The 18,774-nt window shown below is 46.2% G+C and overlaps 12 non-coding genes across 12 annotated transcripts; all 12 read right to left on the bottom strand.

The window, feature by feature from the left end:
• Window positions 1–848: 848 nt before the first annotated feature.
• Window positions 849–920, bottom strand: Trnat-agu (transfer RNA threonine (anticodon AGU)). The gene has a single exon. It is a non-coding gene; the product is annotated as a tRNA-Thr (tRNA).
• A 1,475-nt stretch (window positions 921–2,395) lies between these two features.
• Trnap-agg (transfer RNA proline (anticodon AGG)) lies at window positions 2,396–2,467 on the bottom strand. The gene has a single exon. It is a non-coding gene; the product is annotated as a tRNA-Pro (tRNA).
• Window positions 2,468–3,923: 1,456 nt separating this feature from the next.
• On the bottom strand, window positions 3,924–3,995 carry Trnap-agg (transfer RNA proline (anticodon AGG)). Its single transcript has one exon. It is a non-coding gene; the product is annotated as a tRNA-Pro (tRNA).
• Window positions 3,996–5,457: 1,462 nt separating this feature from the next.
• Trnap-agg (transfer RNA proline (anticodon AGG)) lies at window positions 5,458–5,529 on the bottom strand. The gene has a single exon. It is a non-coding gene; the product is annotated as a tRNA-Pro (tRNA).
• A 1,478-nt stretch (window positions 5,530–7,007) lies between these two features.
• Trnap-agg (transfer RNA proline (anticodon AGG)) lies at window positions 7,008–7,079 on the bottom strand. Its single transcript has one exon. It is a non-coding gene; the product is annotated as a tRNA-Pro (tRNA).
• Window positions 7,080–8,523: 1,444 nt separating this feature from the next.
• Trnat-agu (transfer RNA threonine (anticodon AGU)) lies at window positions 8,524–8,595 on the bottom strand. The gene has a single exon. It is a non-coding gene; the product is annotated as a tRNA-Thr (tRNA).
• Window positions 8,596–10,022: 1,427 nt separating this feature from the next.
• On the bottom strand, window positions 10,023–10,094 carry Trnap-agg (transfer RNA proline (anticodon AGG)). The gene has a single exon. It is a non-coding gene; the product is annotated as a tRNA-Pro (tRNA).
• A 1,450-nt stretch (window positions 10,095–11,544) lies between these two features.
• Window positions 11,545–11,616, bottom strand: Trnat-agu (transfer RNA threonine (anticodon AGU)). Its single transcript has one exon. It is a non-coding gene; the product is annotated as a tRNA-Thr (tRNA).
• Window positions 11,617–13,063: 1,447 nt separating this feature from the next.
• On the bottom strand, window positions 13,064–13,135 carry Trnat-agu (transfer RNA threonine (anticodon AGU)). Its single transcript has one exon. It is a non-coding gene; the product is annotated as a tRNA-Thr (tRNA).
• A 1,448-nt stretch (window positions 13,136–14,583) lies between these two features.
• Window positions 14,584–14,655, bottom strand: Trnat-agu (transfer RNA threonine (anticodon AGU)). Its single transcript has one exon. It is a non-coding gene; the product is annotated as a tRNA-Thr (tRNA).
• Window positions 14,656–16,099: 1,444 nt separating this feature from the next.
• Trnat-agu (transfer RNA threonine (anticodon AGU)) lies at window positions 16,100–16,171 on the bottom strand. The gene has a single exon. It is a non-coding gene; the product is annotated as a tRNA-Thr (tRNA).
• A 1,450-nt stretch (window positions 16,172–17,621) lies between these two features.
• Window positions 17,622–17,693, bottom strand: Trnat-agu (transfer RNA threonine (anticodon AGU)). The gene has a single exon. It is a non-coding gene; the product is annotated as a tRNA-Thr (tRNA).
• Window positions 17,694–18,774: the final 1,081 nt, after the last annotated feature.

Here is an 18,774-nt window from a genome sequence, read left to right as displayed (position 1 = left end):
CACACATACTTGATGTGACTCATAAGCCGAACGAGTTACTTTCCGACGTTATTTTAGATGTGCAAGTGCCAGTCAAAAACACGCGGCGACGGCAATATGCAAACCAATTCGCTAGTTAACACCGGTCTTGTTGTGCGTGTTTCAAGCTCAAGAGCATCTCCAAGCAGAAAATGGTCAACAGCAACGTTCACACGGGTTCGTACTGCTCAAGTGCTGCACTAAAACGGTATGTTTCTTTTTCATATCTGGAAAAACACGACCGAGAGAGGAATCAAACACGCAATCTTCGGATACGAAGTCCGACGCCTTATCCATTAGGCCACACGGTCACTGACAAACAAGTGGAACTTATATACGACTCATCTCAAAACGCTCACACCACTGAGGAGTTGTGTTTTCGTTCTACACAGACGCTGCCCCTTGCTCTTTCCCACACATTTGATACATTCAACCTGCTACGAGACCTACCAAATATAGACTGGGAAACTAAACCACACACTTTGTGCATTCGGAAATGTAAGGCAGGGCGTCCCTCGCCGCATTTGCTACGATGTCCATTTGCTACTTCTGCAGAAGTGGCGGCGGCGACGACGACGACGACGACGACGACGACGACGACGACAACCGCGGAAGGCTCTGAGATATGTGAGAAATACATCTATAAAATATATTTCAGACTGTCCCATCCCACCTTATGCTGTACCGCTTTGGCAAATGCTTTATCTGCGCCATTCGCCTTAATCACATCTGAGAGTAATTCTTAATAAAACGCCTCTCGCTAATTGTTAGTCATCCCAGATACTGTTTGCTATAAGGCCACGACGCGCAACTGATATCCAAAATTCGTCTGCCTCCTGTGAGGATCGAACTCACGACCCCTGGTTTACTAGACCAGTGCTCTGCCACTGAGCTAAAGAGGCGCGGCCTAGCGGTACTTTTGCGTACTTCATCCTTACGGTCGTCTGGATCATCAGACTTCAGCTGACAACACTTCATATTACCGTCTAATATTTGCAGCTATGGCGACCCATTACTGCTTGCCTACACATCTGACACGTAAAGGAAGTGCTCTCCAAATAACACCACCTGCATTTCAGAACATGTCTTTCACACATGTCTACAAAATCACCTTCACCTTCAAATACAGTTTCGTAGCGACTGACGGAGACGTAGGCAAAGTTTAAAGTTGCTATTTCCATTACATCACGTTAATCAGAAAAACGGTAAGTTACATCTGCAGAGGAACAAAATTCCGTTCCTCCCCACGTGGGGCTCGAACCCACGACCCTGGGATTAAGAGCCTTATGTTCTACCGACTGAGCTAGCCGCGCTGAATCGGTGAGTATATGCCGGTTAGCACGTCAACACAGTACTCGTTTGGGTTGATTGGTCCCATACAGAACCTCCCCATGTTGCCTAATGTTTTCCTAACGTCACACTCGTCACGTAGTTCACTTTTATTTCATAATCATTTCTGAGAGGTAACAGAATTGCATGACAACCTGCAGAGCTAGTTTCGTCAAAATTAACACACATACTTGATGTGACTCATAAGCCGAACGAGTTACTTTCCGACGTTATTTTAGATGTGCAAGTGCCAGTCAAAAACACGCGGCGACGGCAATATGCAAACCAATTCGCTAGTTAACACCGGTCTTGTTGTGCGTGTTTCAAGCTCAAGAGCATCTCCAAGCAGAAAATGGTCAACAGCAACGTTGACACGGGTTCGTACTGCTCAAGTGCTGCACTAAAATGGTATGTTTCTTTTTCATATCTGGAAAAACACGACCCAGAGAGGAATCAAACACGCAATCTTCGGATACGAAGTCCGACGCCTTATCCATTAGGCCACACGGTCACTGACAAACAAGTGGAACTTATATACGACTCATCTCAAAACGCTCACACCACTGAGGAGTTGTGTTTTCGTTCTACACAGACGCTGCCCCTTGCTCTTTCCCACCCATTTGATACATTCAACCTGCTACGAGACCTACCAAATATAGACTGGGAAACTAAACCACACACTTTGTGCATTCGGAAATGTAAGGCAGGGCGTCCCTCGCCGCATTTGCTACGATGTCCATTTGCTACTTCTGCAGAAGTGGCGGCGGCGGCGACGACGACGACGACGACGACGACGACGACGACGACGACGACGACGACGACAACCGCGGAAGGCTCTGAGATATGTGAGAAATACATCTATAAAATATATTTCAGACTGTCCCATCCCACCTTATGCTGTACCGCTTTGGCAAATGCTTTATCTACGCCATTCGCCTTAATCACATCTGAGAGTAATTCTTAATAAAAGGCCTCTCGCTAATTGTTAGTCATCCCAAATACTGTTTGCTCTAAGGCCACGACGCGCAACTGATATCCAAAATTCGTCTGCCTCCTGTGAGGATCGAACTCACGACCCCTGGTTTCCTAGACCAGTGCTCTGCCACTGAGCTAAAGAGGCGCGGCCTAGCGGTACTTTTGCGTACTTCATCCTTACGGTCGTCTGGATCATCAGACTTCAGCTGACAACACTTCATATTACCGTCTAATATTTGCAGCTATGGCGACCCATTACTGCTTGCTTACACATCTGACACGTAAAGGAAGTGCTCTCCAAATAACACCACTTGCATTTCAGAACATGTCTTTCACACATGTCTACAAAATCACCTTCACCTTCAAATACAGTTTCGTAGCGACTGACGGAGACGTAGGCAAAGTTTAAAGTTGCTATTTCCATTACATCACGTTAATCAGAAAAACGGTAAGTTACATCTGCAGAGGAACAAAATTCCGTTCCTCCCCACGTGGGGCTCGAACCCACGACCCTGGGATTAAGAGCCTTATGTTCTACCGACTGAGCTAGCCGCGCTGCCTCGGTGAGTACATGCCGGTTAGCACGTCACACAGTACTCGTTTGGGTTGATTGGTCCCATACAGAACCTCCCCATGTTGCCTAATGTTTTCCTAACGTCACACTCGTCACGTAGTTCACTTTTATTTCATAATCATTTCTGAGAGGTAACAGAATTGCATGACAACCTGCAGAGCTAGTTTCGTCAAAATTAACACACATACTTGATGTGACTCATAAGCCGAACGAGTTACTTTCCGACGTTATTTTAGATGTGCAAGTGCCAGTCAAAAACACGCGGCGACGGCAATATGCAAACCAATTCGCTAGTTAACACCGGTCTTGTTGTGCGTGTTTCAAGCTCAAGAGCATCTCCAAGCAGAAAATGGTCAACAGCAACGTTCACACGGTTTCGTACTGCTCAAGTGCTGCACTAAAACGGTATGTTTCTTTTTCATATCTGGAAAAACACGACCGAGAGAGGAATCAAACACGCAATCTTCGGATACGAAGTCCGACGCCTTATCCATTAGGCCACACGGTCACTGACAAACAAGTGGAACTTATATACGACTCATCTCGAAACGCTCACACCTCTGAGGAGTTGTGTTTTCGTTCTACATGGACGCTGCCCCTTGCTCTTTCCCACCCATTTGATACATTCAACCTGCTACGAGACCTACCAAATATAGACTGGGAAACTAAACCACACACTTTGTGCATTCGGAAATGTAAGGCAGGGCGTCCCTCGCCGCATTTGCTACGATGTCCATTTGCTACTTCTGCAGAAGTGGCGGCGGCGGCGGCGACGACGACGACGACGACGACGACGACGACAACCGCGGAAGGCTCTGAGATATGTGAGAAATACATCTATAAAATATATTTCAGACTGTCCCATCCCACCTTATGCTGTACCGCTTTGGCAAATGCTTTATCTGCGCCATTCGCCTTAATCACATCTGAGAGTAATTCTTAATAAAAGGCCTCTCGCTAATTGTTAGTCATCCCAAATACTGTTTGCTCTAAGGCCACGACGCGCAACTGATATCCAAAATTCGTCTGCCTCCTGTGAGGATCGAACTCACGACCCCTGGTTTCCTAGACCAGTGCTCTGCCACTGAGCTAAAGAGGCGCGGCCTAGCGGTACTTTTGCGTACTTCATCCTTACGGTCGTCTGGATCATCAGACTTCAGCTGACAACACTTCATATTACCGTCTAATATTTGCAGCTATGGCGACCCATTACTGCTTGCCTACACATCTGACACGTAAAGGAAGTGCTCTCCAAATAACACCACTTGCATTTCAGAACATGTCTTTCACACATGTCTACAAAATCACCTTCACCTTCAAATACAGTTTCGTAGCGACTGACGGAGACGTAGGCAAAGTTTAAAGTTGCTATTTCCATTACATCACGTTAATCAGAAAAACGGTAAGTTACATCTGCAGAGGAACAAAATTCCGTTCCTCCCCACGTGGGGCTCGAACCCACGACCCTGGGATTAAGAGCCTTATGTTCTACCGACTGAGCTAGCCGCGCTGCCTCGGTAAGTACATGCCGGTTAGCACGTCACACAGTACTCGTTTGGGTTGATTGGTCCGATACAGAACCTCCCCATGTTGCCTAATGTTTTCCTAACGTCACACTCGTCACGTAGTTCACTTTTATTTCATAATCATTTCTGAGAGGTAACAGAATTGCATGACAACCTGCAGAGCTAGTTTCGTCAAAATTAACACACATACTTGATGTGACTCATAAGCCGAACGAGTTACTTTCCGACGTTATTTTAGATGTGCAAGTGCCAGTCAAAAACACGCGGCGACGGCAATATGCAAACCAATTCGCTAGTTAACACCGGTCTTGTTGTGCGTGTTTCAAGCTCAAGAGCATCTCCAAGCAGAAAATGGTCAACAGCAACGTTCACACGGTTTCGTACTGCTCAAGTGCTGCACTAAAACGGTATGTTTCTTTTTCATATCTGGAAAAACACGACCGAGAGAGGAATCAAACACGCAATCTTCGGATACGAAGTCCGACGCCTTATCCATTAGGCCACACGGTCACTGACAAACAAGTGGAACTTATATACGACTCATCTCGAAACGCTCACACCTCTGAGGAGTTGTGTTTTCGTTCTACACAGACGCTGCCCCTTGCTCTTTCCCACCCATTTGATACATTCAACCTGCTACGAGACCTACCAAATATAGACTGGGAAACTAAACCACACACTTTGTGCATTCGGAAATGTAAGGCAGGGCGTCCCTCGCCGCATTTGCTACGATGTCCATTTGCTACTTCTGCAGAAGTGGCGGCGGCGACGACGACGACGACGACGACGACGACGACGACGACGACGACAACCGCGGAAGGCTCTGAGATATGTGAGAAATACATCTATAAAATATATTTCAGACTGTCCCATCCCACCTTATGCTGTACCGCTTTGGCAAATGCTTTATCTACGCCATTCGCCTTAATCACATCTGAGAGTAATTCTTAATAAAACGCCTCTCGCTAATTGTTAGTCATCCCAAATACTGTTTGCTATAAGGCCACGACGCGCAACTGATATCCAAAATTCGTCTGCCTCCTGTGAGGATCGAACTCACGACCCCTGGTTTCCTAGACGAGTGCTCTGCCACTGAGCTAAAGAGGCGCAGCCTAGCGGTACTTTTGCGTACTTCATCCTTACGGTCGTCTGGATCATCAGACTTCAGCTGACAACACTTCATATTACCGTCTAATATTTGCAGCTACGGCGACCCATTACTGCTTGCCTACACATCTGACACGTAAAGGAAGTGCTCTCCAAATAACACCACTTGCATTTCAGAACATGTCTTTCACACATGTCTACAAAATCACCTTCACCTTCAAATACAGTTTCGTAGCGACTGACGGAGACGTAGGCAAAGTTTAAAGTTGCTATTTCCATTACATCACGTTAATCAGAAAAACGGTAAGTTACATCTGCAGAGGAACAAAATTCCGTTCCTCCCCACGTGGGGCTCGAACCCACGACCCTGGGATTAAGAGCCTTATGTTCTACCGACTGAGCTAGCCGTGCTGAATCGGTGAGTATATGCCGGTTAGCACGTCAACACAGTACTCGTTTGGGTTGATTGGTCCCATACAGAACCTCCCCATGTTGCCTAATGTTTTCCTAACGTCACACTCGTCACGTAGTTCACTTTTATTTCATAATCATTTCTGAGAGGTAACAGAATTGCATGACAACCTGCAGAGCTAGTTTCGTCAAAATTAACACACATACTTGATGTGACTCATAAGCCGAACGAGTTACTTTCCGACGTTATTTTAGATGTGCAAGTGCCAGTCAAAAACACGCGGCGACGGCAATATGCAAACCAATTTGCTAGTTAACACCGGTCTTGTTGTGCGTGTTTCAAGCTCAAGAGCATCTCCAAGCAGAAAATGGTCAACAGCAACGTTCACACGGGTTCGTACTGCTCAAGTGCTGCACTAAAATGGTATGTTTCTTTTTCATATCTGGAAAAACACGACCGAGAGAGGAATCAAACACGCAATCTTCGGATACGAAGTCCGACGCCTTATCCATTAGGCCACACGGTCACTGACAAACAAGTGGAACTTATATACGACTCATCTCAAAACGCTCACACCACTGAGGAGTTGTGTTTTCGTTCTACACAGACGCTGCCCCTTGCTCTTTCCCACCCATTTGATACATTCAACCTGCTACGAGACCTACCAAATATAGACTGGGAAACTAAACCACACACTTTGTGCATTCGGAAATGTAAGGCAGGGCGTCCCTCGCCGCATTTGCTACGATGTCCATTTGCTACTTCTGCAGAAGTGGCGGCGGCGGCGGCGGCGACGACGACGACGACGACGACGACGACGACGACGACGACGACGACGACAACCGCGGAAGGCTCTGAGATATGTGAGAAATACATCTATAAAATATATTTCAGACTGTCCCATCCCACCTTATGCTGTACCGCTTTGGCAAATGCTTTATCTACGCCATTCGCCTTAATCACTTCTGAGAGTAATTCTTAATAAAACGCCTCTCGCTAATTGTTAGTCATCCCAAATACTGTTTGCTATAAGTCCACGACGCGCAACTGATATCCAAAATTCGTCTGCCTCCTGTGAGGATCGAACTCACGACCCCTGGTTTCCTAGACCAGTGCTCTGCCACTGAGCTAAAGAGGCGCGGCCTAGCGGTACTTTTGCGTACTTCATCCTTACGGTCGTCTGGATCATCAGACTTCAGCTGACAACACTTCATATTACCGTCTAATATTTGCAGCTACGGCGACCCATTACTGCTTGCCTACACATCTGACACGTAAAGGAAGTGCTCTCCAAATAACACCACTTGCATTTCAGAACATGTCTTTCACACATGTCTACAAAATCACCTTCACCTTCAAATACAGTTTCGTAGCGACTGACGGAGACGTAGGCAAAGTTTAAAGTTGCTATTTCCATTACATCACGTTAATCAGAAAAACGGTAAGTTACATCTGCAGAGGAACAAAATTCCGTTCCTCCCCACGTGGGGCTCGAACCCACGACCCTGGGATTAAGAGCCTTATGTTCTACCGACTGAGCTAGCCGCGCTGAATCGGTGAGTATATGCCGGTTAGCACGTCACACAGTACTCGTTTGGGTTGATTGGTCCCATACAGAACCTCCCCATGTTGCCTAATGTTTTCCTAACGTCACACTCGTCACGTAGTTCACTTTTATTTCATAATCATTTCTGAGAGGTAACAGAATTGCATGACAACCTGCAGAGCTAGTTTCGTCAAAATTAACACACATACTTGATGTGACTCATAAGCCGAACGAGTTACTTTCCGACGTTATTTTAGATGTGCAAGTGCCAGTCAAAAACACGCGGCGACGGCAATATGCAAACCAATTCGCTAGTTAACACCGGTCTTGTTGTGCGTGTTTCAAGCTCAAGAGCATCTCCAAGCAGAAAATGGTCAACAGCAACGTTCACACGGGTTCGTACTGCTCAAGTGCTGCACTAAAATGGTATGTTTCTTTTTCATATCTGGAAAAACACGACCGAGAGAGGAATCAAACACGCAATCTTCGGATACGAAGTCCGACGCCTTATTCATTAGGCCACACGGTCACTGACAAACAAGTGGAACTTATATACGACTCATCTCAAAACGCTCACACCACTGAGGAGTTGTGTTTTCGTTCTACACAGACGCTGCCCCTTGCTCTTTCCCACCCATTTGATACATTCAACCTGCTACGAGACCTACCAAATATAGACTGGGAAACTAAACCACACACTTTGTGCATTCGGAAATGTAAGGCAGGGCGTCCCTCGCCGCATTTGCTACGATATCCATTTGCTACCTCTGCAGAAGTGGCGACGACGACGACGACGACGACGACGACGACAACCGCGGAAGGCTCTGAGATATGTGAGAAATACATCTATAAAATATATTTCAGACTGTCCCATCCCACCTTATGCTGTACCGCTTTGGCAAATGCTTTATCTGCGCCATTCGCCTTAATCACATCTGAGAGTAATTCTTAATAAAACGCCTCTCGCTAATTGTTAGTCATCCCAGATACTGTTTGCTATAAGGCCACGACGCGCAACTGATATCCAAAATTCGTCTGCCTCCTGTGAGGATCGAACTCACGACCCCTGGTTTACTAGACCAGTGCTCTGCCACTGAGCTAAAGAGGCGCGGCCTAGCGGTACTTTTGCGTACTTCATCCTTACGGTCGTCTGGATCATCAGACTTCAGCTGACAACACTTCATATTACCGTCTAATATTTGCAGCTATGGTGACCCATTACTGCTTGCCTACACATCTGACACGTAAAGGAAGTGCTCTCCAAATAACACCACTTGCATTTCAGAACATGTCTTTCACACATGTCTACAAAATCACCTTCACCTTCAAATACAGTTTCGTAGCGACTGACGGAGACGTAGGCAAAGTTTAAAGTTGCTATTTCCATTACATCACGTTAATCAGAAAAACGGTAAGTTACATCTGCAGAGGAACAAAATTCCGTTCCTCCCCACGTGGGGCTCGAACCCACGACCCTGGGATTAAGAGCCTTATGTTCTACCGACTGAGCTAGCCGCGCTGAATCGGTGAGTATATGCCGGTTAGCACGTCAACACAGTACTCGTTTGGGTTGATTGGTCCCATACAGAACCTCCCCATGTTGCCTAATGTTTTCCTAACGTCACACTCGTCACGTAGTTCACTTTTATTTCATAATCATTTCTGAGAGGTAACAGAATTGCATGACAACCTGCAGAGCTAGTTTCGTCAAAATTAACACACATACTTGATGTGACTCATAAGCCGAACGAGTTACTTTCCGACGTTATTTTAGATGTGCAAGTGCCAGTCAAAAACACGCGGCGATATGCAAACCAATTCGCTAGTTAACACCGGTCTTGTTGTGCGTGTTTCAAGCTCAAGAGCATCTTCAAGCAGAAAATGGTCAACAGCAACGTTCACACGGGTTCGTACTGCTCAAGTGCTGCACTAAAACGGTATGTTTCTTTTTCATATCTGGAAAAACACGACCGAGAGAGGAATCAAACACGCAATCTTCGGATACGAAGTCCGACGCCTTATCCATTAGGCCACACGGTCACTGACAAACAAGTGGAACTTATATACGACTCATCTCGAAACGCTCACACCTCTGAGGAGTTGTGTTTTCGTTCTACACAGACGCTGCCCCTTGCTCTTTCCCACCCATTTGATACATTCAACCTGCTACGAGACCTACCAAATATAGACTGGGAAACTAAACCACACACTTTGTGCATTCGGAAATGTAAGGCAGGGCGTCCCTCGCCGCATTTGCTACGATGTCCATTTGCTACTTCTGCAGAAGTGGCGGCGGCGACGACGACGACAACCGCGGAAGGCTCTGAGATATGTGAGAAATACATCTATAAAATATATTTCAGACTGTCCCATCCCACCTTATGCTGTACCGCTTTGGCAAATGCTTTATCTACGCCATTCGCCTTAATCACATCTGAGAGTAATTCTTAATAAAAGGCCTCTCGCTAATTGTTAGTCATCCCAAATACTGTTTGCTCTAAGGCCACGACGCGCAACTGATATCCAAAATTCGTCTGCCTCCTGTGAGGATCGAACTCACGACCCCTGGTTTCCTAGACCAGTGCTCTGCCACTGAGCTAAAGAGGCGCGGCCTAGCGGTACTTTTGCGTACTTCATCCTTACGGTCGTCTGGATCATCAGACTTCAGCTGACAACACTTCATATTACCGTCTAATATTTGCAGCTATGGCGAAACATTACTGCTTGCCTACACATCTGACACGTAAAGGAAGTGCTCTCCAAATAACACCACTTGCATTTCAGAACATGTCTTTCACACATGTCTACAAAATCACCTTCACCTTCAAATACAGTTTCGTAGCGACTGACGGAGACGTAGGCAAAGTTTAAAGTTGCTATTTCCATTACATCACGTTAATCAGAAAAACGGTAAGTTACATCTGCAGAGGAACAAAATTCCGTTCCTCCCCACGTGGGGCTCGAACCCACGACCCTGGGATTAAGAGCCTTATGTTCTACCGACTGAGCTAGCCGCGCTGCCTCGGTGAGTATATGCCGGTTAGCACGTCACACAGTACTCGTTTGGGTTGATTGGTCCCATACAGAACCTCCCCATGTTGCCTAATGTTTTCCTAACGTCACACTCGTCACGTAGTTCACTTTTATTTCATAATCATTTCTGAGAGGTAACAGAATTGCATGACAACCTGCAGAGCTAGTTTCGTCAAAATTAACACACATACTTGATGTGACTCATAAGCCGAACGAGTTACTTTCCGACGTTATTTTAGATGTGCAAGTGCCAGTCAAAAACACGCGGCGACGGCAATATGCAAACCAATTCGCTAGTTAACACCGGTCTTGTTGTGCGTGTTTCAAGCTCAAGAGCATCTCCAAGCAGAAAATGGTCAACAGCAACGTTCACACGGTTTCGTACTGCTCAAGTGCTGCACTAAAACGGTATGTTTCTTTTTCATATCTGGAAAAACACGACCGAGAGAGGAATCAAACACGCAATCTTCGGATACGAAGTCCGACGCCTTATCCATTAGGCCACACGGTCACTGACAAACAAGTGGAACTTATATACGACTCATCTCAAAACGCTCACACCACTGAGGAGTTGTGTTTTCGTTCTACACAGACGCTGCCCCTTGCTCTTTCCCACCCATTTGATACATTCAACCTGCTACGAGACCTACCAAATATAGACTGGGAAACTAAACCACACACTTTGTGCATTCGGAAATGTAAGGCAGGGCGTCCCTCGCCGCATTTGCTACGATGTCCATTTGCTACTTCTGCAGAAGTGGCGGCGGCAGCGACGACGACGACGACGACGACGACGACAACCGCGGAAGGCTCTGAGATATGTGAGAAATACATCTATAAAATATATTTCAGACTGTCCCATCCCACCTTATGCTGTACCGCTTTGGCAAATGCTTTATCTGCGCCATTCGCCTTAATCACATCTGAGAGTAATTCTTAATAAAACGCCTCTCGCTAATTGTTAGTCATCCCAGATACTGTTTGCTATAAGGCCACGACGCGCAACTGATATCCAAAATTCGTCTGCCTCCTGTGAGGATCGAACTCACGACCCCTGGTTTACTAGACCAGTGCTCTGCCACTGAGCTAAAGAGGCGCGGCCTAGCGGTACTTTTGCGTACTTCATCCTTACGGTCGTCTGGATCATCAGACTTCAGCTGACAACACTTCATATTACCGTCTAATATTTGCAGCTATGGCGACCCATTACTGCTTGCCTACACATCTGACACGTAAAGGAAGTGCTCTCCAAATAACACCACTTGCATTTCAGAACATGTCTTTCACACATGTCTACAAAATCACCTTCACCTTCAAATACAGTTTCGTAGCGACTGACGGAGACGTAGGCAAAGTTTAAAGTTGCTATTTCCATTACATCACGTTAATCAGAAAAACGGTAAGTTACATCTGCAGAGGAACAAAATTCCGTTCCTCCCCACGTGGGGCTCGAACCCACGACCCTGGGATTAAGAGCCTTATGCTCTACCGACTGAGCTAGCCGCGCTGCCTCGGTGAGTATACGCCGGTTAGCACGTCACACAGTACTCGTTTGGGTTGATTGGTCCCATACAGAACCTCCCCATGTTGCCTAATGTTTTCCTAACGTCACACTCGTCACGTAGTTCACTTTTATTTCATAATCATTTCTGAGAGGTAACAGAATTGCATGACAACCTGCAGAGCTAGTTTCGTCAAAATTAACACACATACTTGATGTGACTCATAAGCCGAACGAGTTACTTTCCGACGTTATTTTAGATGTGCAAGTGCCAGGCAAAAACACGCGGCGACGGCAATATGCAAACCAATTCGCTAGTTAACACCGGTCTTGTTGTGCGTGTTTCAAGCTCAAGAGCATCTCCAAGCAGAAAATGGTCAACAGCAACGTTCACACGGTTTCGTACTGCTCAAGTGCTGTACTAAAACGGTATGTTTCTTTTTCATATCTGGAAAAACACGACCGAGAGAGGAATCAAACACGCAATCTTCGGATACGAAGTCCGACGCCTTATCCATTAGGCCACACGGTCACTGACAAACAAGTGGAACTTATATACGACTCATCTCAAAACGCTCACACCAATGAGGAGTTGTGTTTTCGTTCTACACAGACGCTGCCCCTTGCTCTTTCCCACCCATTTGATACATTCAACCTGCTACGAGACCTACCAAATATAGACTGGGAAACTAAACCACACACTTTGTGCATTCGGAAATGTAAGGCAGGGCGTCCCTCGCCGCATTTGCTACGATGTCCATTTGCTACTTCTGCAGAAGTGGCGGCGGCAGCGACGACGACGACGACGACGACGACAACCGCGGAAGGCTCTGAGATATGTGAGAAATACATCTATAAAATATATTTCAGACTGTCCCATCCCACCTTATGCTGTACCGCTTTGGCAAATGCTATATCTGCGCCATTCGCCTTAATCACATCTGAGAGTAATTCTTAATAAAACGCCTCTCGCTAATTGTTAGTCAACCCAGATACTGTTTGCTATAAGGCCACGACGCGCAACTGATATCCAAAATTCGTCTGCCTCCTGTGAGGATCGAACTCACGACCCCTGGTTTACTAGACCAGTGCTCTGCCACTGAGCTAAAGAGGCGCGGCCTAGCGGCACTTTTGCGTACTTCATCCTTACGGTCGTCTGGATCATCAGACTTCAGCTGACAACACTTCATATTACCGTCTAATATTTGCAGCTATGGCGACCCATTACTGCTTGCCTACACATCTGACACGTAAAGGAAGTGCTCTCCAAATAACACCACTTGCATTTCAGAACATGTCTTTCACACATGTCTACAAAATCACCTTCACCTTCAAATACAGTTTCGTAGCGACTGACGGAGACGTAGGCAAAGTTTAAAGTTGCTATTTCCATTACATCACGTTAATCAGAAAAACGGTAAGTTACATCTGCAGAGGAACAAAATTCCGTTCCACCCCACGTGGGGCTCGAACCCACGACCCTGGGATTAAGAGCCTTATGTTCTACCGACTGAGCTAGCCGCGCTGAATCGGTGAGTATATGCCGGTTAGCACGTCAACACAGTACTCGTTTGGGTTGATTGGTCCCATACAGAACCTCCCCATGTTGCCTAATGTTTTCCTAACGTCACACTCGTCACGTAGTTCACTTTTATTTCATAATCATTTCTGAGAGGTAACAGAATTGCATGACAACCTGCAGAGCTAGTTTCGTCAAAATTAACACACATACTTGATGTGACTCATAAGCCGAACGAGTTACTTTCCGACGTTATTTTAGATGTGCAAGTGCCAGTCAAAAACACGCGGCGACGGCAATATGCAAACCAATTCGCTAGTTAACACCGGTCTTGTTGTGCGTGTTTCAAGCTCAAGAGCATCTCCAAGCAGAAAATGGTCAACAGCAACGTTCACACGGGTTCGTACTGCTCAAGTGCTGCACTAAAATGGTATGTTTCTTTTTCATATCTGGAAAAACACGACCCAGAGAGGAATCAAACACGCAATCTTCGGATACGAAGTCCGACGCCTTATCCATTAGGCCACACAGTCACTGACAAACAAGTGGAACTTATATACGACTCATCTCAAAACGCTCACACCACTGAGGAGTTGTGTTTTCGTTCTACACAGACGCTGCCCCTTGCTCTTTCCCACCCATTTGATACATTCAACCTGCTACGAGACCTACCAAATATAGACTGGGAAACTAAACCACACACTTTGTGCATTCGGAAATGTAAGGCAGGGCGTCCCTCGCCGCATTTGCTACGATGTCCATTTGCTACTTCTGCAGAAGTGGCGGCGGCGACGACGACGACGACGACGACGACGACAACCGCGGAAGGCTCTGAGATATGTGAGAAATACATCTATAAAATATATTTCAGACTGTCCCATCCCACCTTATGCTGTACCGCTTTGGCAAATGCTTTATCTGCGCCATTCGCCTTAATCACATCTGAGAGTAATTCTTAATAAAACGCCTCTCGCTAATTGTTAGTCATCCCAGATACTGTTTGCTATAAGGCCACGACGCGCAACTGATATCCAAAATTCGTCTGCCTCCTGTGAGGATCGAACTCACGACCCCTGGTTTACTAGACCAGTGCTCTGCCACTGAGCTAAAGAGGCGCGGCCTAGCGGTACTTTTGCGTACTTCATCCTTACGGTCGTCTGGATCATCAGACTTCAGCTGACAACACTTCATATTACCGTCTAATATTTGCAGCTATGGCGACCCATTACTGCTTGCCTACACATCTGACACGTAAAGGAAGTGCTCTCCAAATAACACCACTTGCATTTCAGAACATGTCTTTCACACATGTCTACAAAATCACCTTCACCTTCAAATACAGCTTCGTAGCGACTGACGGAGACGTAGGCAAAGTTTAAAGTTGCTATTTCCATTACATCACGTTAATCAGAAAAACGGTAAGTTACATCTGCAGAGGAACAAAATTCCGTTCCTCCCCACGTGGGGCTCGAACCCACGACCCTGGGATTAAGAGCCTTATGTTCTACCGACTGAGCTAGCCGCGCTGCTTCGGTGAGTACATGCCGGTTAGCACGTCACACAGTACTCGTTTGGGTTGATTGGTCCCATACAGAACCTCCCCATGTTGCCTAATGTTTTCCTAACGTCACACTCGTCACGTAGTTCACTTTTATTTCATAATCATTTCTGAGAGGTAACAGAATTGCATGACAACCTGCAGAGCTAGTTTCGTCAAAATTAACACACATACTTGATGTGACTCATAAGCCGAACGAGTTACTTTCCGACGTTATTTTAGATGTGCAAGTGCCAGTCAAAAACACGCGGCGACGGCAATATGCAAACCAATTCGCTAGTTAACACCGGTCTTGTTGTGCGTGTTTCAAGCTCAAGAGCATCTCCAAGCAGAAAATGGTCAACAGCAACGTTCACACGGTTTCGTACTGCTCAAGTGCTGCACTAAAACGGTATGTTTCTTTTTCAGATCTGGAAAAACACGACCGAGAGAGGAATCAAACACGCAATCTTCGGATACGAAGTCCGACGCCTTATCCAATAGGCCACACGGTCACTGACAAACAAGTGGAACTTATATACGACTCATCTCAAAACGCTCACACCACTGAGGAGTTGTGTTTTCGTTCTACACAGACGCTGCCCCTTGCTCTTTCCCACCCATTTGATACATTCAACCTGCTACGAGACCTACCAAATATAGACTGGGAAACTAAACCACACACTTTGTGCATTCGGAAATGTAAGGCAGGGCGTCCCTCGCCGCATTTGCTACGATGTCCATTTGCTACTTCTGCAGAAGTGGCGGCGGCGACGACGACGACGACGACGACGACAACCGCGGAAGGCTCTGAGATATGTGAGAAATACATCTATAAAATATATTTCAGACTGTCCCATCCCACCTTATGCTGTACCGCTTTGGCAAATGCTTTATCTGCGCCATTCGCCTTAATCACATCTGAGAGTAATTCTTAATAAAACGCCTCTCGCTAATTGTTAGTCATCCCAGATACTGTTTGCTATAAGGCCACGACGCGCAACTGATATCCAAAATTCGTCTGCCTCCTGTGAGGATCGAACTCACGACCCCTGGTTTACTAGACCAGTGCTCTGCCACTGAGCTAAAGAGGCGCGGCCTAGCGGTACTTTTGCGTACTTCATCCTTACGGTCGTCTGGATCATCAGACTTCAGCTGACAACACTTCATATTACCGTCTAATATTTGCAGCTATGGCGACCCATTACTGCTTGCCTACACATCTGACACGTAAAGGAAGTGCTCTCCAAATAACACCACTTGCATTTCAGAACATGTCTTTCACACATGTCTACAAAATCACCTTCACCTTCAAATACAGCTTCGTAGCGACTGACGGAGACGTAGGCAAAGTTTAAAGTTGCTATTTCCATTACATCACGTTAATCAGAAAAACGGTAAGTTACATCTGCAGAGGAACAAAATTCCGTTCCTCCCCACGTGGGGCTCGAACCCACGACCCTGGGATTAAGAGCCTTATGTTCTACCGACTGAGCTAGCCGCGCTGCTTCGGTGAGTACATGCCGGTTAGCACGTCACACAGTACTCGTTTGGGTTGATTGGTCCCATACAGAACCTCCCCATGTTGCCTAATGTTTTCCTAACGTCACACTCGTCACGTAGTTCACTTTTATTTCATAATCATTTCTGAGAGGTAACAGAATTGCATGACAACCTGCAGAGCTAGTTTCGTCAAAATTAACACACATACTTGATGTGACTCATAAGCCGAACGAGTTACTTTCCGACGTTATTTTAGATGTGCAAGTGCCAGTCAAAAACACGCGGCGACGGCAATATGCAAACCAATTCGCTAGTTAACACCGGTCTTGTTGTGCGTGTTTCAAGCTCAAGAGCATCTCCAAGCAGAAAATGGTCAACAGCAACGTTCACACGGTTTCGTACTGCTCAAGTGCTGCACTAAAACGGTATGTTTCTTTTTCAGATCTGGAAAAACACGACCGAGAGAGGAATCAAACACGCAATCTTCGGATACGAAGTCCGACGCCTTATCCAATAGGCCACACGGTCACTGACAAACAAGTGGAACTTATATACGACTCATCTCAAAACGCTCACACCACTGAGGAGTTGTGTTTTCGTTCTACACAGACGCTGCCCCTTGCTCTTTCCCACCCATTTGATACATTCAACCTGCTACGAGACCTACCAAATATAGACTGGGAAACTAAACCACACACTTTGTGCATTCGGAAATGTAAGGCAGGGCGTCCCTCGCCGCATTTGCTACGATGTCCATTTGCTACTTCTGCAGAAGTGGCGGCGGCGGCGACGACGACGACGACGACGACGACGACAACCGCGGAAGGCTCTGAGATATGTGAGAAATACATCTATAAAATATATTTCAGACTGTCCCATCCCACCTTATGCTGTACCGCTTTGGCAAATGCTTTATCTGCGCCATTCGCCTTAATCACATCTGAGAGTAATTCTTAATAAAACGCCTCTCGCTAATTGTTAGTCATCCCAGATACTGTTTGCTATAAGGCCACGACGCGCAACTGATATCCAAAATTCGTCTGCCTCCTGTGAGGATCGAACTCACGACCCCTGGTTTACTAGACCAGTGCTCTGCCACTGAGCTAAAAAGGCGCGGCCTAGCGGTACTTTTGCGTACTTCATCCTTACGGTCGTCTGGATCATCAGACTTCAGCTGACAACACTTCATATTACCGTCTAATATTTGCAGCTATGGCGACCCATTACTGCTTGCCTACACATCTGACACGTAAAGGAAGTGCTCTCCAAATAACACCACTTGCATTTCAGAACATGTCTTTCACACATGTCTACAAAATCACCTTCACCTTCAAATACAGTTTCGTAGCGACTGACGGAGACGTAGGCAAAGTTTAAAGTTGCTATTTCCATTACATCACGTTAATCAGAAAAACGGTAAGTTACATCTGCAGAGGAACAAAATTCCGTTCCTCCCCACGTGGGGCTCGAACCCACGACCCTGGGATTAAGAGCCTTATGTTCTACCGACTGAGCTAGCCGCGCTGCCTCGGTGAGTACATGCCGGTTAGCACGTCACACAGTACTCGTTTGGGTTGATTGGTCCCATACAGAACCTCCCCATGTTGCCTAATGTTTTCCTAACGTCACACTCGTCACGTAGTTCACTTTTATTTCATAATCATTTCTGAGAGGTAACAGAATTGCATGACAACCTGCAGAGCTAGTTTCGTCAAAATTAACACACATACTTGATGTGACTCATAAGCCGAACGAGTTACTTTCCGACGTTATTTTAGATGTGCAAGTGCCAGTCAAAAACACGCGGCGACGGCAATATGCAAACCAATTCGCTAGTTAACACCGGTCTTGTTGTGCGTGTTTCAAGCTCAAGAGCATCTCCAAGCAGAAAATGGTCAACAGCAACGTTCACACGGTTTCGTACTGCTCAAGTGCTGCACTAAAACGGTATGTTTCTTTTTCATATCTGGAAAAACACGACCGAGAGAGGAATCAAACACGCAATCTTCGGATACGAAGTCCGACGCCTTATCCATTAGGCCACACGGTCACTGACAAACAAGTGGAACTTATATACGACTCATCTCAAAACGCTCACACCAATGAGGAGTTGTGTTTTCGTTCTACACAGACGCTGCCCCTTGCTCTTTCCCACCCATTTGATACATTCAACCTGCTACGAGACCTACCAAAT

Source organism: Schistocerca gregaria, chromosome 4, assembly GCF_023897955.1.
Source record: "Schistocerca gregaria isolate iqSchGreg1 chromosome 4, iqSchGreg1.2, whole genome shotgun sequence".
In the NCBI taxonomy this organism is placed as follows: domain Eukaryota; kingdom Metazoa; phylum Arthropoda; class Insecta; order Orthoptera; family Acrididae; genus Schistocerca; species Schistocerca gregaria.
Note: the sequence above shows the minus strand (reverse complement) of the source record. Positions and strands in the feature narration are given on the sequence as shown.